Below are 23,300 nucleotides of genomic sequence, written 5' to 3' on the forward strand. Positions count from 1 at the left end.
AGATGGGACAGCTCACGTGGAAATACTCATTTCTCAATAACACGAGTAAATGAAAACTAAAAGCAGCATTTATTTACCTTTGCTTAAAGATATTTATGATACAGAAGTGCCCTGATACTGATACCTATCATACTTTTCTGAACTTGACACCCTTTTTAGCAACTCATCATTTTTTAAATGTAATCATGAAATTCCTGACGAGACATTTCCTTAAAATTTATTACAGCAATAATAGTGGTTTAACAGATTTTACTTTCAGTCTGTTTCTGTCATCTGTCCATTGTGAATTCATTAAAGAAGAATTCCTTCAACACATGCATTATGGCCAGGTAAACAGAAATAGAACTGAGCCAATTTAACAAATTCATAATATTGCTCACTGCTTTAGAAACTGAACCCATTTATTACTAGCTAACGTGGATACAAAATCATTTTCATCATTATTCAATTTTTCTTTAACAAAGTTTATTAAACACAATGCTTGGTTAAATGCCATAGAATCATCAATTTTGTAGCCCCGTTTCATAAAAAATTTAACAGTCTCTTCTATTTGCCCTTTCCATGTTGGAACATTCTCCAAAAGCATCCACTTAAAACAGGCTAAGTCAGTGAATGAACTAACCTACTTCCGCGTCTATTTTTCACATGTTTCATAACATTCAGCAGCTTCTTTAGGAAAATTCCCTGCCTTTGTGTGATCATCCAGATTGTTAAAGATTTCTTGAACGCTTAATGAAACAAAATGTTGTTCATGTCTTTGCTTGAGATTTTCTGTCACTGATTCTAATATCTGAACAACTTCAATAACTGATATCGATCCCTGTACTATCTTAAGAATGGATATTGGGAATGTATAAAACAAGGATTGAAGAAGATGGAGGTAGGCAAGAAGATTTTTTAAAAAAATTCAAATATGTTGTAGAGTTCTCAATTGAGAGGAGATAGGATTGTAGAGGCTCAAATAAAGACAGGACTCTTTCGAGAGCAGGGAAGATGCTTAACTACATTGTCTTTGAATGATGTAGTACATCTTGATAAGAAACACTAACAAAATTACAGAACTCTTTAATGGTATTTACCCTAAATGTAAAATGATTTACAACTTCATTAAACGTGTCTCTACATCAATATTCAAAATATCAATACCAGCATGTAGGGTATTATGTAGAATATGGGCTGTCCACCCCACTCCTAATGGATTGTCACCACATTCCAAACCATTATTCAAATGACTAAACACATTATTTTATTATGTTTTTTCTTAGCCCACGAAAGTTAGTATTGTCGCCCTCAAATGCAGCTACCTTTCCTGAAATATCAAAATGTATACAGCCTTCAACAAGTAATTCGAAATAGTAACTTGCTAGCATCTGTATTTATGCTTAGAAAAACCACATGTTTTATATTATTCTGGAAATCATTTAAATTATGGGGAGCAAGAGCATTATTCACAATTGGTTCAGTTTTTTCGTACTCGAAATTTTACATGCAATACTTCAGTCTTTGAATACCTAGCTATTAGAGCTACAAGTGGCTGAATTATATGACATGGGGTGCTTAATGGAGTGATACGCAAGAGCACCTTCAGCTGCTGTGACATTCTTGGCTTCGTTGGTTCGTTCAGTGAAGTAATCCTGAAGTATTGGTGTTCTTGAAACAGCAAACAGACCTCTCTTATGCTTTCCTGCTAATGAATGCTTGGAGACGTCCAATTTATCCCCATGGGATACGTTGACACATGTACTGATAATACAAATTCAATTGTTAAGACACGCAATTACGCTTCCGTTGCATTCAATTCACTTTAAATAATCAAGTGCCGTAATAATTTCTGTAAAGATTTAACATAATCTAATCTAATCCGGCTTTTGTACAATTTAAGTGGCACGGGTAACCATGGTAGCATTATGTAATTGTTACTCACGTTACCTATGTAATAAAATGCACGCGAAAGAATACAAATGCTGGGGCTGTACCTTAATTAAGGCTACGGCCGCTTCCTAGGATTTTCCTATCCAATCGTAGCCATAAGACCTATCTATGTCAGTGCGACGTAAAGCAAATAGCAAAATAAAAAACATCACACAATTATTTTCATGTACTTACTTGCACAAATCACAGTATGCTTCATGTTCATTTCTTGAACGCCTCGCCGATGGAAAACCTTTTGTCCATTTTTCGTTGAATTATGAAAGTCTCTTTTTTTGACATAAAACAAATTTCAAAAAAGTCCGTTGTGAATAATACCGTTATAACTATTTTCCGTGAATGGTATATTAGAGAAATACGCAAATAAACTAAAATAGACCAATGTTGAAGACAGATAATATGCCGGAACCGCGTAGAGCCCCCGTGTAACATGTCTGCTTAACAAAATTAACCAAACCGAAAACACTCTGCTCTCGGGCGGAAGTAAATAGTGTTAACGTAGGTCAAGCCTCTTACCATGACAACGTCCGGTAATGACATCAGACTATGCTTGAGGATAACCAACCAATAAAATTCCATTCACATTCAAAAATGTTTGAGCAAAATTTTAAATAACTTGCTCTGATTTCTAAAATTCAGGACATTTAGGGATTTTTCAAAATGCAGTTAGGACGTCGAGACACATGCTCAAATTCAGGACAATATCACCTTTTCAGGACGTATGGCAGCCCTGATTATGCAGAAATTCAGCCTTCAAATTCACTTTGGATGAGTCTACGAACATTCGACACTCATTTGGCAGATATGGGTATCCAAGACCCCTCAGTAAAAAACAAGCAATATTACAATAAACTACACCTTCTGTTTAGAGAAGCAGTCTTCGAAATCAAGATCACGACTCCAATAAATGCAGGGAGTATAATTTAAGACTTCGCACTTTACCTCACAGACTGCGGGAATCCCCAAGCGAGCGTCATATGGTTTGTGTCGAGCTTGGCGTGATAAGAAGTTTTGACAGCTGACGAAGCAGTTCGCTAGTAACTATTGGAGTTTTAAGGTGTGTTGTGAGTTTGTTGACGTTATTCAGTTAAAAGATGCCTTCGAAAATTCCGTCGACAGTTTCCCTCTTCTACAGTACCATCAGAAGTTTACGTGCAACAAGTTGTTCACAAGTGGCATAGTAATGGTTCCGTAATAACAAGAAAAACCAGCGAAGGAGGACAGCTCACACATAGGAGAGGTTACAAGATATTGTACCAGGAACGCATGGTACATGCCGTAGTTATTAAGAGCGATGTCGTATAATTATCACGCACGCCGAGAACCCCAAGCTCGATGTGCTTATTTCTACGAAGACGAGCTAGCTTACGAGTGAACAGCTGTGAATGACATACAGGTTGGAGCGAGGTAGACTAACCCGCCAAACTCGTCAACTTTCCTCGTGGCAAGGACTGGATACACCTAGAACAATGACTCGGACATTCGAGAACTTTCGATTCAGAGATTTATAAAACTTTTTTGATAATGGTCGTATCGTCTTGGGAGACACGCCATTCTGTAGCCAACCACAAGACCGTCTCCATTATCAAATCTCAAGAAAATCAATCGAGGGATTCTTGAGTAAATCCACTTTAAATTAATCACGTTATCCTATGACGTGTAGGCCTTGACCATATAAAAGGCAGAGCTACCCGGCAATGGGCAGGCATTCTTAGGCAAGGGCTCTGCATGGTCAGACCCTATGTCATTCTGTCCGTCAAAAGTAGAGTCGAGTGACGACGTGGTGATTATCAAGAGCGACGTGTAAGTCCTCACGCCGAGAAGCAAACTCAGTATAATTCTCGAACTGTCAAAACCCAAGTGAAGTGTTTATCTTATTCCATTGCTATGCAAGTGCTAGAACATTATTTCAGTAACTGTGATATTTAAAATTGTTTGAAATATTTCATCGTGATGACACAAGTGTTGACTATTTCTTGCTATTCAACACTTAAGTGCACCTCAAATAGTGATAAACTTTGTGTACGATAAACTGTGCCAACCACTCTGTTGAAATGAAATGGCGTATGGCTTTTAGTGACGGGAGTGTCCGAGGACATGTTTGGCTTGCCAGGTGCAGATCTTTTGATTTGACTCCCGTCGGCGACCTGCGCGTCTTGATGAGAATGAAATGATGATAAAGACGCTTCAGTGTCACTTGCGATCCGCTGGAATGAAGGAAGAACTTCTTTTAAATCTTCCCTAACGACTTCTATTACTTGATTTTTAATGGTTTTCCTCATCTCTTCGACACTAGTAGTCAATTGGGAGGTGATTTCTGCGAATCGATCATCAATCTTTTGATTAGATTTCGCAAATCGTTTCTCTCTCCTGGCACTTGCTTGATTGAGATGTAACTCTAACTAATCATTGGTTTCAGCAAACCTGGCCTCAAATTGGGAAAAAATGGCCTTAGACTCGGCTAGCAGTTGATCATTAGATTCTGATAAACGCTTATCTAGGTTAGCATTAGATTCTGCTAAACGCCTATCTAGCTTAGCATTAGATTCTGGTAAACGCCTATCTAGGTTGGCGTTTGATTCTGCTAAACGCCTATCTAGGTTGGCATTTGATTCTGCTAAACGCCTATCTAGGCTGGCATTTGATTCTGCCTGAGATTGGGCTAAGTTATTTAAAGGCTGATCTAAGTTAGCAAGATTAGCACTAATTTGGACATTAGATTCAGCAATACTAGAAAGATTGTTATTATTTTCTGTAAAACGTCGCTCTAAGTTAGCGCACGTTTCAACAATCCTGGTTTCTAAATTAACATTTGCTTCAGCATTGGATTGAGCTAAGTTATTTACATTAAGCCTAAGGGCTACAATGGCTGCAAGAATGCTATCCATTTTACTACACTTTAATATTGCAAAACATAGCACTAGCAATTTTAAACTGTTGATTCTATAGAAATGACTTTTAACGATAGAAAAGCACTCTGTTCTTTGTAGAAATGTAAATATCACACTTGGAAAAATGTCTTGTGTTCAGTCATATGAAGAGAACAAATACGAAAGATTCAAACACTTGTATAAGAATAATTTAGTTGCCACGTACAGGGCATCAACTGCAATTTACTCTAACACCACGTCCAGGGTGTTGGATTTATCTGTCTAACTCTGATAGCACTGTTTCTCCTAGCTATCGAGCCCAACGGTCTTGGAGACCACGTTTACCTATTCCTCTCTGTACCAGTAAAAGATTGCCCGTACTAATTTGTCAGTGGCGTATCCTGGAATCTCCACCGAGGCATGCAACTAGTAACCATGCAGTAACACAATGTATTAAGTAAATTTAAATTCTACTCACCCTAATTACACGTAAATGTACTCGACCCTGCGATTCTCTTTGCAAAATTCCTTGGTGACGTCACTGTAGAAGTCCTCGCGTCAACAAGAAGATCCTTCTCTATAGACATCATTCCTAATGCAGAGAGACGACTTTGACTTCCAGAATTGCGGACGAAATATTTTATTCGCTTTAGGGCCGAGAAAGAGTGTTCTACAGATGATGATGTAGCGGGAATAGTTGTAATCAATGTGCACAACTTATAAAGCTCGGGAAGATCGCTGTGGAGACCACTGGTCAATAGGAATTTCTGTATTTGAGCATTGCTCCACGCATTCATTCATTTTCAACAGCCAGTGACTGAGGCAGACTCCATGTCATCTCGGAAGAGGTCGGTAGTGTGGGACCATTTCGAACGTGTCGAAAATGACTCAAATAAAGTGGTGTGTAACGTATGCGAGGTTACAATAACACTACAAGCACGATGTTAAAGCACTTGAAGATGAAACATCCATATACAGCACTGATGTCTGATGAACAGGGACAATGCAGGGGTGAAATTGGGCACCATAGTGGTGCCTATCCAAGTACTGTACAGTCTATACCAGGGCCTCTCAGGGTGCATGCGCTTGGTGCATGCACTGTGCACGGTGCAAAAGGTGACTTCGCTTGGTTGACCAGAGTGCAGACCCCCCACTCCTCGATTTGGAGCAATAGCGCTGTCTCACTCTTTCCCCACGCCTGTCTCGCTCGCTCCCCCTGTCTCCCTCTTCCTCACTTGCTGCGTAGCGCTCCAAATCCGAGCCGAATTGAGCCAAGCTTAGCCGAGTAGCCCAGAGACGAAGCGTTGGTCCGAGCCGTGCCGAGCGGGAGCGATGCACAGTGCACGGAGCTCTTGCGCCTCGATTTGCACGCGTGATATTTTGGGCGTTTGAGAGGCCTTGGTCTATACGACTCTTGTCGTGCATGTCGTGTGAATATATTTACATGCTACCTATTTTATTGTAATACCAAATAATGATGCATGTTTCAGATGACCACGTACGAAGGAAAACGATTGATGATGCTTTAGTGAAGATGATCACTGACGATTTCCAGCCCTTAGCAGTAGTCGAGGATCGAGGGTTTCGAAGATATGTACATACCCTGGATCCGAGATATACTCTACCATCTAGGAAGCGATTGCGGCAAATTGTTGCAGGCAGATATGAGACAGAAGTCCGCGCGGTAAAAGCGAAGGTAGCAGAAGCGGAATATGTAAGTCTGACTACCGACATGTGGACATCCTTGTCAGAAGAGGCGTATATGGCAGTCACATGTTATTTTGTCAACAACGATTTTCCTTGGAAACAGTCACCTTACAGACCGCTAGATTTCCTCAAACACATACAAGTGCACACATTGCTGCGGAACATGGACGTACTATATGTGATTGGGACATAAATGACAAAGTAATGTGTCTTGCAGGAGATAATGCTGCTAATATAAAAGCAGCAGTTGCTCTCTTAAGCCCAAAAGTGACATGTATCCCATGTTTTGCCCACAATATGAACCTTATAGTCAAGCGAGGCCTGGAGAATGTGTCGGATATACGGGGGAAATGTCGTCAGATAGTTGGGTATTTTAAATCGACTTGTACTGGAAAAGAAAAGTTGGAATCCATGCAGAAGTCACTAGGTAAGCCTGTTCATAAATTGCAGCAAGAAGTGGAGACAAGATGGAACAGCACGTACGCGATGTTGTCCCGTTTGACAGAACAAAAGGACTGCGTCGCTGCTACGCTTGCAACGATACCTTCTGCACCTGAGAATCTTACTGTCTCACAGTGGACCACGATTGAACACTTACTGCCGATATTGCATCCCTTTGATGTGATGACGACTGAAATGTCATCGGAACGCTAAGTCTCCATCTCAAAGATAATTGGTTTCAACAGACAAATGCAGGAAACGGTGGGAAGACGCATCCAAGACGAGCAAGATGCCGTAGCGAAACAGGTGTTAACGGACTTGTTGACAACCATACAAAGGAAGTTCCTCAATGTTGAAAGTGTTCTACCGATTGCACTGTCTACAATTCTCGATCCGAGATTTAAGATTTTGCCTTGTATTAATGGTGCTCAACGCGATCAGGCAGTGAATATACTGATTAACGAAGCGTGTAGATTATGGCCCACGACCCCATCGACTTCAGTACAGGCCATTACACCATCGAACACAACCGGACTCGACACCTCCTTTTGGGGATCATTTGATGCCCGTGTCGCAGACGAAAACCTACGTCACAACGTCAGAGCTGATGCTACGGTGGAGGTACAAAGATACCTGAAAGAGCCTTACGAACCCCACTCGATAAATCCCCTCGATTATTGCAGACACAATGCAGCCAAATTCTCAACGTCCGTTCCTTGTGAACGACTTTTCTCCAAGGCTGGAACACTAGTGACTCACAAGCGAAATCTTTGAATGGGAATATGGTGAATATGATTGTCCTTCTAAATACAAATTGGAAGGACACATAGTGCACAACACCTCACAGTGTGAAATGTCAGCATTCTAGGTGGACAAACATACATTTTCAAGTTTGTAAACAAACTTCTACAATTTCCATTCATAATTGCATAATTACTGTTATCTACATTAAATATACACTGACTGACAGAGCAAATGCAACACCAAGGAGGAGTGGTTCGAAAGGGATGAAAGTTGGGGAAAAAACAGAGTCGGCACGGAAGAATAATTGATGTTTATTTCAAACCGATATGCAGGTTACACAATGCGCACGGCATCGACTCAGTAGGATGTAGGACCAACGCGAGCGGCGATGCACGCAGAAACACGTCGAGGTACAGAGTCAATAAGAGTGCGGATGGTGTCCTGAGGGATGGTTCTCCATTCTCTGTCAACCATTTGCCACAGTTGGTCGTCCGTACGAGGCTGGGGCAGAGTTTGCAAACGGCGTCCAATGAGATCCCACACGTGTTCGATTGGTGAGAGATCCGGAGAGTACGCTGGCCACGGAAGCATCTGTACACCTCGTAGAGCCTGTTGGGAGATGCGAGCAGTGTGTGGGCGGGCATTATCCTGCTGAAACAGAGCATTGGGCAGCCCCTGAAGGTACGGGAGTGCCACCGGCCGAAGCACATGCTGCACGTAGTGGTGGGCTATTAACGTGCCTTGAATACGCACTAGAGGTGACGTGGAATCATACGCAATAGCGCCCCAAACCATGATGCCGCGTTGTCTAGCGGTAGGGCGCTCCACAGTTACTGCCGGATTTGACCTTTCTCCACGCCGACGCCACACTCATCTGCGGTGACTATCACTGACAGAACAGAAGCGTGACTCATCGGAGAACACGACGTTCCGCCATTCCCTCATCCAAGTCGCTCTAGCCCGGCACCATGCCAGGCGTGCACGTCTATGCTGTGGAGTCAATGGTAGTCTTCTGAGCGGACGCCGGGAGTGCAGGCCTCCTTCAACCAATCGACGGGAAATTGTTCTGGTCGATATTGGAACAGCCAGGGTGTCTTGCACATGCTGAAGAATGGCGGTTGACGTGGCGTGCGGGGCTGCCACCGCTTGGCGGCGGATGCGCCGGTCCTCGCGTGCTGACGTCACTCGGGCTGCGCCTGGACCCCTCGCACGTGCCACATGTACCTGCGCCAACCATCTTCGCCACAGGCGCTGCACCGTGGACACATCCCTATGGGTATCGGCTGCGATTTGACGAAGCGACCAACCTGCCCTTCTCAGCCCGATCACCATACCCCTCGTAAAGTCGTCTGTCTGCTGGAAATGCCTCCGTTGACGGCGGCCTGGCATTCTTAGCTATACACGTGTCCTGTGGCAAACGACAACACGTTCTACAATGACTGTCGGCTGAGAAATCACGGTACGAAGTGGGCCATTCGCCAACGCCGTGTCCCATTTATCGTTCGCTACGTGCGCAGCACAGCGGCGCATTTCACATCATGAGCATATCTCAGTGACGTCAGTCTACCCTGCAATTGGCATAAAGTTCTGACCACTCCTTCTTGGTGTTGCATTTGCTCTGTCAGTCAGTGTAGTTCAGTACCTGATAATAAATGATTTTTTATTTTTTGCTTTAGGGGAAGATTGAATAATATGAGGAAACTTTGTATGTAGAGACCGAGAACAAATTCCCCTTGACTTACTTACCTTAGCTTACGGAATAGACTGCAATGAACTGAGATTTCAGTATATTCCTGTTAAATGCATGTAATATTGGAGATCAAGTAGAAATAAGAAGTTAATACCAAAATGTTTGAGATATCATAAAGGTACTATTTATCCGGATTCTAGTTCTAAGTTACGGTGTTAAAATAAAATCATTGCGACCAAGTCTTTATTTATTTAACTTTAGTGGTGATTCAGAAAACAAATGTAAATATTACAAAATGTTTTTGCGAATTAAAACTTTCAAAACTATTTTGTTGTTAATTTTGCAATGGAATAAACTTTTTTGTTACACTCAAAATAAAATAATCTCTTGATCCATACAAAAATCAAGTTAAAACAATGACAAATTAGTTACAGATCATAGGTTAGTCACAAAATTCACATTGTAAATTTAGTAAATTCGTAATATTATAAATTACATTCATGAAATATACGCATATTTTGAACAGTGAGTATTACAAGCCGCCTCTGTGGTGTAGTGGTTAGTGTGATTAGCTGCCACCCCCGGGAGGCCCGGGTTCGCTTCCCGACTCTGCCACGAAATTTGCAAAAATGGTACGAGGGCTGGAACGGGGTCCACTCAGTCTCGGGAGGTCAAATGAGTAGAGGTGGGTTCGACTCCCACCTCAGCCATCCTGGAATTGGTTTTCCGTGGTGTCCCACTTCTCCTCCAGGCAAATGCTGGGATGGTACCTAACTTAAGGCCACGGCCGCTTCCTTCCCTCTTCCTTGTCTAGTCTATCCCTTCCAATCTTCCCATCCCCCACCAAGGTCCCTGTTCAGCATAGCAGGTGAGGCCGCGTGGGCAAGGTACTGGTCATTCTCCCCAGTTGTATCCCCGACCCAATGTCTCACTGCCCTTGAGGCGGTAGAGGTGTGATCCCTCACTGAGTCCGAGGGAAAAACCAACCCTGGAGGGTAAGCAGATTAAGAAAGAAAGATAACAATCTAGCTGTATTCCTATTTCACATTAAAAATATCTTAACACAGTCGCTAGTTACGTAGATTCATCTGTACACACTGCAGACAATTGACAGTGCGAGACGCAAGGTTCGGTAAGGGGAGCAATGTTCACACAATTGTAGAGATCAGATATACCACACACAACTTTAAAAGCTTTGCGGTCAGGTATTCTTTGTATGGTCACGAGCGTACAATAATGCCCTTTATAATATAAATAGATTAGTCGAAAATGTACTTTTGTCCTGCCTGATCTCTACAATTTCACACTGTGCGCCAGTAAAATGAAATGGCGTATGGTTTTTAGTGCCGGGAGTGTCCGAGGACATGTTCGGCTCGGCAGATGCAGGTCTTTCGATTTGACACCCGTAGGCACCCTGCGCGTCATAATGAGGATGGAATGATGATGAAGACAACACATATACACCCAGCCCCCGTGCCGGCAAAATTAACCAATGATGGTTGAAATTCGCGCCCCTGCCGCGTACCGAACTCGCGATCTCTGTGACCAAAGGCCAGCACGCTAACCGTTTAGCCATGGAGCTGACTGTGGTTCGTAAGCACCTGTGTCCACACGTTCCTTAGTTTACGTTACAATATGGCTTTGTTGTGGAGGCCTATACATTCATGTAAATACGGCATAATGTACATGTTCGGCTGTATATATTGTTGTGCAGTAGAACAACGAACGCCCTAGTTAAACGTCCACAACGTTCAATTGATTGAAGGAATGCTCTGGGCATTTGGTGAGGTATCCAAGAATAAAAATTATATTGTTTCCACCTCCGGTATTTTGTCCTGTAAACAACAAGCAACAACAATTTACAGCCGAGACCTCTGCATGATATGAAGGTGGGTGTATGGTGCGCTATTTGTGCCCGACGAAACATCGGTCCGATATTTTTTCAGGTCACCATTATTACTTTCGGCCGTTATTTTCACAACATTCTCGAACCTTTTCTTTTCTCTGCTGAACTGCCTGAAGAAAATAAAGTACGGCTATTTCCAGCAGGATGGTGAGCTCTATTCACCGGTTGCAGCAAATATTCGACTAAAACGTGTGGTTCCGATGTTTAATAACTTGCTTTAAATTTAGGATTACTTACCTCGTCTCTTTCTTCTACAGTATACGTTGGGTTGAGTCGGAATTATCACTCAAGGACATGAGATATGGATACTTTGGTACAGGATATACTGGAGTCTAACATCTAGGTCATCGGCCCTCTATGAACGAATAATAAAGGCCTCATTGCAGATGAAAAATTGGGATAGTTAACTGTATATTTTGTTTTAGATTTGATTCCTCTTATTTTAGTTAAACAGAAATATTAATTAGGTGAATGGTCCTTCTGTTCCCTATAATAATAAGGAATGCAAATACCATATGGTGTGTATAAGTTTTCACCCAGGAGAAAGCCTAACACAAGGTAGACAGCAAACATTCTGGTCCAAGTCTTCATCAGAATCACCAAATTTACACCCAAAATAAATTTCATAGAACATTTTTACTAGTGGTGTAAAATTTCGCCTCTGGGACTTGAAGGTTAGTTCACTACATAAGTAGCTAATGTTGTCTGCATGATTTAAACACTTTCTTACCACATTGAAACTCTTCTAAAAATGACAACAATATCCATAATAAAACACTACAATATCTCAACTTCTTCCTTGAACTTGCCCTTCCTATGTTCGATAAACCCTGAAACTGTGATGGTTCCCTCATAAATATGTTGCAGTCAGATTAAGTGTTCAAGGATATGAAGCAAGGTGAGATGTCAGTAACACCTCCGACTAATCGGTGTAATGGACAACGTTTTGTTACAATCCCATAAATAAAAGAAAGCATTGTGCCACTGGAATAACTGTCAAGATTGTTATTTATACTTGATATATCGACAAGAAATAATCAGAACTTCTCATAAAATACAAATCAAATAATAATATCTTAGGACCAATGAAAACAATATAACAATGGAAAATAAGAAGTGATAAGGAAACATATTAGAACATAAGAAATACAACAGAAACAATAAGGAAAAAGGACAATTTCTTTTTTTCCAGGTTATACTATATACGTTCCTTTTTCCTTTCCTTTAATGTGTTTTATAACCATGTGTAAAGTTTAGAATTATAAAGTGTGTGTGTAATAAATTATATGTAATATATGTTAAACTCTTTGTACATATAAGATATGGTTTGGCAGAATAGTAGGCTTCATAGTCTGAGTCACACCCTGTAAATAAAGGCTTAATAATAATAATAATAATAATAATAATAATAATAATAATAATAATAATAATAATAATAATAATAATAATAATATTGCTATTTTTTGACTTATCTATAGAATAGACGATAAGAGACTGACAAAACAGATATTCAACTACCTTAGGTAGAAAAGTTAACAACGAGCTGGATACAAAAGGTCGAGGTCGAGAAAGATTTTTTTTGCTATTTGCTTTACGTCGCACCGACACAGATATGTCTTATGGCGACGATGGGATAGGAAAGGCCTAGGAAGTGGAAGGAAACGGCCGTGGCCTTAATTAAGGTACAGCCCCGGCATTTTCCTGGTGTGAGCACTTAAGCGACTGCAGCTATCGAGCTCGGTGAGAAAGATTTAGAAAGAAATAAAATAAGAGGAAAGGAAACTATACAAAGGGAGTTTTTAAAAGGTAAGGTTTAAAAATGGAAGGATTCCAAGGAAGAATGGAAAGGAAACCCGGTCCAAAGAGGTCTGAGGAGAAAAGAAGAAAGCATAGTGCAATGATGATGGAATACTTGAAACAAAAAAAGAGGAAGGAACAAGGAAGGGTGAATTAAAATTGACACGTGGTCCCTAGCAGGCCTCATCGTAATGGTCAAAACAGGGATTTATAGGCAATGACAATTATTGTCTTTTATTCGCCATATTTTAAACCAAATTGGATTTTTAACCTTACACTGCAAGTTCAGTAGTACAGGAACAAATAGGTAATTTAGGAAATATCCTCAGCTTAGTGATGACTGCACAAATTTGTGTCCTGGTAATTACGTTATACCTGAAAAGTAGAAGGGGAAACAATGATTACCCACCGAAGGTATCATGTTTATAGAGAAAGTGTGAATAAAGTTCGGGAAATCAAACTTGGAATAAGAAAAATCACCATCATACATTTTCGACCCAGTTAACTCTTCAATCCTTTGTTATATGTGAGTTAAAAGATTAGTATAAAATTGGGGGTTTCGGCGGTCACCAGCATCACCACCCGCCCCTAGGAGAAGCCTCCACCTCATGGAATGTGCTGGCAAGGAATGCATGTTTAACCTCACATGACCTCAGGTGAAAAGTAGGGCGGTGGGCTAAGAGTGCGCTAACCGTACAGGCCCTAGTTCGAAGCCTATGAGTACAAGCTTAACATAAGAGACGTAAAGTTCAACACCCGGGCTAAACGTATAATAGTGGAAGCTCCATAAAATTGCAGGTCTAACGTTACGCTGATTACGCGTTAACCTAATCTAACCTAACCTCCCAGGCCAACCGAACGCAAGTGTAAGATAAACCTAACAGACTTCAAGTTCGATACCCGAGCTAACTGCATAAATGTGTATGTCTGGCGTTACGCTGACCACGCTTAACCTAACCTAACTCATACCCTGGCAAAAAGGTGCAGCTTTAACCTTACGTTGACCAGGCGTTAACCTAACCTGTTGCCCTCCTCTACACCCTGGATAAATGTGCAGGCTTATTCTTCCGCTGACCACGCATTAACCTAACTTAACCTCCCCGGACTTGGAGCTAAACTTGGAACAATATGGCGGCTATAAGGCTTAATACGTATACTTTATTCATAGGGTCGTAATGTCAGAAGGTGACTTCGGGGGCTCAGAGCTGAACTAGGAACAAGATAGTGGCTGCACATTGTACTAATGGGACTGGGGAGAGTGTGTAAGGCTTAATACATGTAATACACTGATTGACAGAGCAAATGCAACACCAAGAAGGAGTGGTCAGAACTTTATGCCAATTGCAGGGTAGACTGACGTCACTGAGGTATGCTCATGATGTGAAATGCGCCGCTGTGCTGCGCACGTAGCGAACGATAAATGGGACACGGCGTTGGCGAATGGCCCACTTCGTACCTTGATTTCTCAGCCGACAGTCATTGTAGAACGTGTTGTCGTGTGCCACAGGATACGTGTATAGCTAAGAATGCCAGGCCGCCGTCAACGGAGGCATTTCCAGCAGACAGACGACTTTACGAGGGGTATGGTGATCGGGCTGAGAAGGGCAGGTTGGTCGCTTCGTCAAATCGCAGCCGATACCCATAGGGATGTATCCACGGTGCAGCGCCTGTGGCGAAGATGGTTGGCGCAGGGACATGTGGCACGTGCGAGGGGTCCAGGCGCAGCCCGAGTGACGTCAGCACGCGAGGATCGGCGCATCCGCCGCCAAGCGGTGGCAGCCCCGCACGCCACGTCAACCGCCATTCTTCAGCATGTGCAAGACACCCTGGCTGTTCCAATATCGACCAGAACAATTTCCCGTCGATTGGTTGAAGGAGGCCTGCACTCCCGGCGTCCGCTCAGAAGACTACCATTGACTCCACAGCATAGACGTGCACGCCTGGCATGGTGCCGGGCTAGAGCGACTTGGATGAGGGAATGGCGGAACGTCGTGTTCTCCGATGAGTCACGCTTCTGTTCTGTCAGTGATAGTCACCGCAGACGAGTGTGGCGTCGGCGTGGAGAAAGGTCAAATCCGGCAGTAACTGTGGAGCGCTCTACCGCTAGACAACGCGGCATCATGGTTTGGGGCGCTATTGCGTATGATTCCACGTCACCTCTAGTGCGTATTCAAGGCACGTTAAATGCCCACCGCTACGTGCAGCATGTGCTGCGGCCGGTGGCACTCCCGTACCTTCAGGGGCTGCCCAATGCTCTGTTTCAGCAGGATAATGCCCGCCCACACACTGCTCGCATCTCCCAACAGGCTCTACGAGGTGTACAGATGCTTCCGTGGCCAGCGTACTCTCCGGATCTCTCACCAATCGAACACGTGTGGGATCTCATTGGACGCCGTTTGCAAACTCTGCCCCAGCCTCGTACGGACGACCAACTGTGGCAAATGGTTGACAGAGAATGGAGAACCATCCCTCAGGACACCATCCGCACTCTTATTGACTCTGTACCTCGACGTGTTTCTGCGTGCATCGCCGCTCGCGGTGGTCCTACATCCTACTGAGTCGATGCCGTGCGCATTGTGTAACCTGCATATCGGTTTGAAATAAACATCAATTATTCATCCGTGCCGTCTCTGTTTTTCCCCAACTTTCATCCCTTTCGAACCACTCCTCCTTGGTGTTGCATTGTCACTGTCAGTCAGTGTATTTGAGCCAAAACAAAGATGAGTCTGGGACTCCCTTGAACAAAAGTAACATTAATTAAAATATCTAACCTAAACAGAGATCGATTCTAGGACTCCCTTCAACATAAAAAAGAACGGACATCGAACTTGGAACTCTCTTAGACTGAAATTCAACATAACCAGTTAATCGAATACTAGATTTTCTTGGACCAATGACTAGTGTAACCGAACAGCTCAATCCGCTACCATAAAAAAGGAATGCTGAAAATCTATTATGAAGCGAACAATGTTGCAACTCACCAGAATTGTTTATGCAAATAGCAAGGGTTTCTAACCTAGCAAAAATTTGCGAATGTAGCTTTTTGTGCATTTAGCCAGGTGCTCGTACATGTCATCGCCCCGGTCTGCGTATGAAAAAATATGCATACGTTTGAATTTTGGCCGATTGCCCTTCCCTACACCAGCTCGGACATATCTTTACACCCTAGCTAATTGTGCAGACTTAACCAAACGCTGACCAGGCGTTTTCCTAACTGGTTGCCCTTCTCTACACGAGTTTAGCGGCTACGCATTGTACTAATGAGGCTAGGGAGATGGTGTAAGACTTAATACATATGCTTTATTCATAGGAGCGTAACGTTGGGCGGCATCCTCAGGAGGCTTGGAACTGAGCTTGGAACAAGATGGTGGCTACACACATTGTACTGATAGGACTAGGGAGATGGCATAAGGCTTAATGCATGAACTTTATTCATAGGAGACGTAACGTTGGAAGGTACACTCTGGGGGCTTGGAGCTGAACTTGGGACAAAATGGCGGCATGGCATTAGGGAGCTGGTGATAGGCACAATACATAGTTCATGATCAGCTCCAAGACCCCTGAGTGTACCTTCCAACGTTGCGCCCCCTATGAATAAAAGCACATATATTAAGCCTTACGCCATCTCCCTAGTCCTATCAGTACAATGTGTGTAGCCACCATCTTGTTATAAGCTCAGCTCCAAGTCCCCTGAGGGTGCCTTCCAAAGTTACGCTCCTATGAATAAAGCATATGTATTAAGACTTACACCATCTCACTAGTCCTATTAGTACAACGCGTAGCCGCTAAGTTAGTGTAGAGAAGGGCAACCGGTTAGGTTGACGCCTGGTCAGCGTGCGGTTAAGCCTGTACAATTAGCTAGGGTGTAAGGTTATGTCCGAGTGGTATAGGGAAGGGGAATCGGCCCAAGTTCAAACGTATGCATATATTTTCACACGCAGACCGGGGCGATGACATGTACGAGCACCTGGCTAAATGTAAAAAAAGCCACATTCGCAAATGTTTGCTAGGTTGCTGCTCGCAGAAACAATTCTGGCGAGAAGTGACATTATTCACTTCAAAACATATTTTCAACATTCCTTTTTCTGTAGCGGATTTAGCTGTTAGATTACACTAGTCCAAGAAAAATCTAGTATTCGATTAACTGGTTATGTTGAGGTTCAGTCTAAGAGAGTTCCAAGTTCATTGTCCGTTCCTTTTTTGTTGAAGGGAGTCCTAGACTTGATCTCTGTGTAGGTTAGATATTTTCACTGTTACTTTTGTTCAAGGGAGTCCCAGACTCGATCTCTGTTTTTGGTCAAACATTGCATGTATTAAGCATTACACCATCTTCAAGTAGTACTATATGTAGCCGCCACCTTGTTCCCAGTTCACCTCTGAGTCCTCGAAGTCACCTTCTGACATTACGCCCCTATGATAAAGCATACGTATTAAGCCGTATAGCCGCCATCTTGTTCCACGTTCAGCTCCGAGCTCCCTTAAGTCGCTTTCCAATGCTACGCTCCTATGAATAAAGCATACTTATTAAGCCCTATTGCCACAACCTTGTTCCAAGTTCAGTTCCAAGTCCGGGGAGGTTACGTTAGGTTAACGCATGGTCAGCGGAAGATTAAGCCTGCACTTTTATCCAGGGTGTAGAGAAGGGCAACCGGTTAGGTTAACGCCTGGTCAGCGTAAGTTTAAGCCTGCACTTTTTGCCAGGGTGTTAGCTAAGTTAGGTTAAGCGTGGTCAGTGTAACGTTAGGCCCGCACTTTTATGCAGTTAGCTCGGGTATCGAAATTGAAGTCTGTTATGTTAAGCTTAAACCCGTGTTCGGGTAGCCTGGAAGGTTAGGTTAGGTTAGGTTAGGTTAGGTTAACGCGTAACTAGCGTAACCTTACACCTGCACTTTTATGCAGTTAGTCCGGGTATCGAACTTGAATTCTGTTAGGTTATGCTTTCACTCTTATGCGGTTAGCCCGGGTGTTGAACTTTGATTATCATAGGTTAAGCTTGTACTCTTAGACTTCGAAATAGGGTCTGTACGGTTAACACCCTTCGGCCTGGGGTAGAACCCGAGGTCTGTAAGGTTAAGCCTGGACTCGTAGCGAGCGTAAGGTCATGTGTGGTTAAGAGCGCACTCTTAGCCAACCGCTCTACTCTTCAAGTGAGGTCATGTGAGGTTAAACATGCACTCTTTGTCGTCTAAACATTCCATGAGGTGGAGGCCTCTCCCAGGAGCAAGTGGTGGTGGAGGTCACCGAGCCCCCCAATTTTATACTACTTAAAAGACATGGGCGTATTAGTTTGATAAAATTCGTTTTCTTTCCAAACCTCACGTCAGTTTGAATATCAGAGCGATATTTCTCCTTTAATGCCTAGAAGTTTGCACAACAGGAGAATCGAAGTTTTATAAGCCTCTTTCACATTCTTTAGAGACTGAGAGTTTCTATAGCCATCCACTGAACTACGAGTAGTTTAAATCTGAAAGCCATATCCGTTCGAAGCCTCTGCCCTGTCGGCAAACTGATACAATAATCATTACGGTAGTTTATTACTGTGGAGCAGCACGTACAGGAGCCTGAAGAAGACACGAATTAAAAGTAGACGTAACTCAAGAAACTTAGACATTATTTTGTCTTTCATGAAAGTAAATGCACTAATAATCCCTTCTCTTTGGCATTTAGTGGCTGAAAAACTCAAATCCCCGATTTCTTCGAAACCAGCAACGAAACATACTGGATAAATGGCCGTAGCTCAAATCACCGACCATCTCTCCTCACATGTGCCAGTGCCCTACGACTACACTTTGCTTTACCATTCGTTTGAAAATATGTATGGTTCAGTCGATCTGATTTTAGCTTCGGCTCAGTATCTCGTAGTAAACCGGATACCTGACTGAAGTGGAATTTGTTAGAGGTCAGCATTACAACCTGATAACCAAACGAATCTGGTGTTTCAAACATATTAACTAAACTAATATGTTTAAAAATTCGTGTCCCCATCCGCAGTGGTGCAGCTCTTTTTGGGAACTCCCCTAATGGAGGTGAGCTACCTGTATTACCTTTCTAACCACATACTATTAGCCCTCCTGTCAATCTTAATTTTTATTTTGCTAGTGGCTTTACGTCGCACCGACACAGATAGGTCTTATGGCGACGATGGGGCAGGAAAGGCCTAGGAGTTGGAAGGAAGCTTCCGTGGCCTTAATTAAGGTACAGCCCCAGCATTTGCCTGGTGTGAAAATGGGAAACCACGGAAAACCATCTTCAGGGCTGCCGACAGTGGGATTCGAACCCACTATCTCCCGGATGCAAGCTCACAGCCGCGCGCCTCTAACCTCACGACCAACCCACCCGGTAACCTTAAATTCTGGCAGTGCTGGGAATCGAATCCAGGTCTCTGTGAACAGCAACTAATAGCGCTAACAGTCACGCTACGGAGGTGGCAGTAACCGTGTTTCAACCTGAATCAAAGGAATCTAGTGTTTCAGTCTTATTGTGCCAACCTCGTGGTGTTGACATAGCGTGCCTCCCTGTTATTTAGAGTCCTCGGATTTTATTCCTGTTTTTAGGACTGGGATAGGGTTCATTCAGACTCTTGAGCAGAACTGAGAAGCTATCCTATATGAAATGCAGTGGACCCGGGTATGAGAGCCAAGCAATACGGCTGAGGAGTTCCTGACACACCATATGACACACGAATATCTGATGGTCACCGGGCCGGGCAGCAGTCGTCTTAGCAGGTCTAGGACCTTGACTTGACTTATTTCCTGTTGCTCCCTCTGGAGCACAGGGCCTTGGCTAAATTTCTCCACACAGTACGGTTCCTGGTCATTCTCTTCATTTCGCTCCAGGTCTTGTCAACCTCTGCGATTTCCTTTTCGATTGTCCTCTTCCAGGTCTTCTTTGGCCGACCTCGCTTTCTGGTGTCTTGAGGGTTCCAGTCCAGCACCGCCCTCTCAACAGCTCCATCCGGCTTCCTTAATGTGTGGCCGAACCAGCGCCATTTCCTCTCCTTGATCTGAATGTCAATCGGCTGCTGATTGGTCATGGTCCAAAGATCTTCATTAGAGAATATGTCTGGCCACCTCACATTTGTTATGCGACGCAGACATCTATTTATGAACACCTGTAGCTGGTTCTTGATCTGTTTTGTAGCTTTCCATGTTTCACAGCCGCATAGAAGAATCGACTTTATATTGCTGTTGAAGGGGCGAAGCTTAGTCTTTCTGGAGATGTTTCTATTCTTCCACACGAGATAGAGCTGGACAAACGCACCATTTGCCTTCTGGATACGACTTCGAACATCTTCCTTTGCTCCCCCATCCGCTGTAACTATACTTCCAAGGTAGAGGAAGGATTCAACTCGCTCAATTTTCTTTCCATTTACTGTCAAGCTGGTCATGACATCCGAATTAATCCTCATCTCTTTGGTCTAGTTTGTGTTGATAATGAGATCTGCACATTCCGCTTCCTTCTGCAACCTACTCAGTTTATATTCTATGTCCCGGTACCGCTGCGCCATAAGGCAAATGTCTGCGAAGTCAAGATATTCATGCCTGTCTCTCATCCCCCATTGAACACCCCTCTTCCGTCTCCTATTACTTTTTCATCACACTGTCTAGGACCAGCAGGAACAGAGTGGGAGAAAGAACACACCCCTGTCTCACTCCAGACTTGACGTTTATCTTTTCTGTTAGTTCCCTTCATGAAGAACCTGACACTCATACCCATCGTACATCTCTTTCATGATGTTGATAATCTGTGATGGAATTCTGTATTCCTTGAGGGTCTTCCACATAATTCTTTGATTTACAGAATCAAAGACTTTCTCAAAGTCCATGAATGCGAGGTAGAGGATACTCCGCCATTCCACACTCTGTTCTATGATGATTCGAAGTGTATTGATGAGATCCACACAGCTGCGATGTTGTCGAAATCCCGCCTGTTCCTTTCGAAGTCTTCTTTCTACTGAATCCTTTGAGCGATTCAGGATGACTCGCGACAGCACTTTGCTTGGAATGGAGAGCAACGTGATCCCCTCCAGTTGTTGCAGTTTGTTGTGTCCCCTTTTTCGGTAACTTGACTATCAGCCCCTTCTTCAAGTAGGTCGGTACTTTTTCCTCTTTCCATATCTTCTCCGGCAGTGGGTGCAGCAATTTGATTGTAGTATCAAGGTCTGCTTTCAGTATTTCCGCTGGAATGTCGTCCAGACCTGGTGCCTTCCCATTTTTCATTTGCTTCAATGCTGTCCGTATCTCACCCTGGGTTGGAGAGTCAAGGCCGATGCCTGGATCACCTTCTGCTTCTTCCTCACCTTCTTCTCCTTTCTGCTCATTTTCCAGTCCCACATCTCTATTAAAAACCTCCGCAAATTGTTCCCTCCATCTACTCAGCTGCTGTTCCCACGTAGTGAGGATCTCGCCTGTCTTGCTCTTCACAGACCTAGTTTTATAAAAAACCTTTCTCCGAAAGCATCTTTGTGATGCCATAAAGCTCCTTTATATCACCACTTTTTGCCGCCTGTTCTGCTTTCTTTGCCTGCTCATCAATCCACTTCCTGTGATCCTTTCGCACACTTCTCTTTACTTCCTTATCTGCTACTGAATACTCAGCTTGTGTCTGAGCCTTCTGCTGTCTAGTTTTGCATATATTTAGCTTGGCCTTTATCTCCTTCCTATAATTTATCTTGCCCCAGGTCTGATCAGATATCCATTCCTTCCGCAGGTAGTTTTTGTACCCGAGCTGCTTCTCACTTGTTTCCACAAAGATGTTCTTCACCTCGCTCCATACAGTCTCGACATCCTTCTCTATCCCGGAATCCAGCACCCTGGAATCTGTTGCTAAGTTCCAGTTGAAATTGTTCCAACGTCTGCTGATTCTTTAGCTTACCAACATCAAACTTCTTGTTCCGAGTGTTGAACTTCTGGTGGACTGCCACGATCTTTATACGGAAGTTGGCGACAACAAAATGATGGTCACTGCCAATGTCCGCTCCTCTCTTGTTCCTAACATCTGCCAAACTCCTTCTGAACCTCCTGTTCACCGCAATGAGATCAATTTGATTTTCCGTGACTTGATCAGGAGACACCCACGTGACCTTATGACACCGCCTGTACGGGAACACCGTGCCATCTAACACCAAGTCTTGGCTGGCGCAATATTCCGTAAACTTTTCCCCATTTTCATTCATCTCGCCAAGACCGTGTATACCCATGATATGTTCCAATCCTTCATTTTTTTGAGCCAACCTTCGCATTGAAGTCTCCCATAACTATGAGAATATCCTTCTTACTTTCTTTCGTTGTGGCATCTCGCAACATTTCGTAGAATTCTTCCTTTCTTTCCAACTCCGATTGTTCTGTAGGTGCATAGCATTGGATAATGGTCACATTCCTGATCTTGGTCTTGAATCTAGCAGTCAGCAGCCTACTGGAAATCGGCTTCCACTCCATAAGACTTCTCATTGCATTTCTACTGAGCAGCAACCCCACTCCATCACTGTGCTCTTCGTCCTCACCACCAAATATAGAAATGTAATTCCATCTGTTGTCTGTATCTCGCCAAATCCTGGCCACCACACCTCACTCAATTCCGGAATGTCCAGCCCGTAGTTCTTCATTACCCGTGTCACTTGTTTTAGTCTGCTTTTCTCCCTCAAGGTCCTCACATTCCAGAAACCAATTTTCGTTATCCTCTTCATGCCAAAGGTCGTCGTCAGATTATCCGTCCGGTTTTGTAATTTCGCTTCAGTTTCTATAATCAGATTATTTAAGAAGAGCGAGTGATTAACCCACTGCTTCCGAGTGCCTTGATGGGTCTGCCATCTTAAGCCTGAGGCACCAGGCTGATTTTCTGTCGGGTTTCTTCCCTTAGCCTTTGAAGTTCCCACTTCTACTGCAAGCCAGCACTTCCTATTTTATTTACCCAGAATAGGAGGGTTGCCCCCTTCCACCAATTCCACCGTTCCGAAGTCCCTCTTCTCCGCCTTCACTGCCGTTGAGGTCTTCGCCGTAACCCTGGCAAGGGACCCTTACATGGGACTACCAGCCGGGTCAGCTGGACCAAGATTTTTTAAAGAGGCGTTACTCCTCTATCACTCGCCCTTTGTCCTGACTTGTGACAGGCAGAGCCTGGCTTCCCGAACATTGGGTCCAGGTTGGTGGGATTTCTAGGACCTTAATGGGTTCTATTTGCCACATCTGCCAATCTGATTAACCAAACGAATCTAGTG

At 43.5% G+C, this 23,300-nt stretch overlaps 1 protein-coding gene across 1 annotated transcript in view; it reads left to right on the forward strand.

Moving 5' to 3' along the window:
- The window catches only part of LOC136863560 (uncharacterized), a 274,361-nt gene that overhangs the window by 182,684 nt on the left and 68,377 nt on the right, over positions 1-23,300 (forward strand). The window lies entirely within an intron of this gene.

The sequence above is a fragment of the Anabrus simplex genome, chromosome 2 (genome assembly GCF_040414725.1).
Source record: "Anabrus simplex isolate iqAnaSimp1 chromosome 2, ASM4041472v1, whole genome shotgun sequence".
Classification (NCBI taxonomy): Eukaryota; Metazoa; Arthropoda; class Insecta; order Orthoptera; family Tettigoniidae; genus Anabrus; species Anabrus simplex.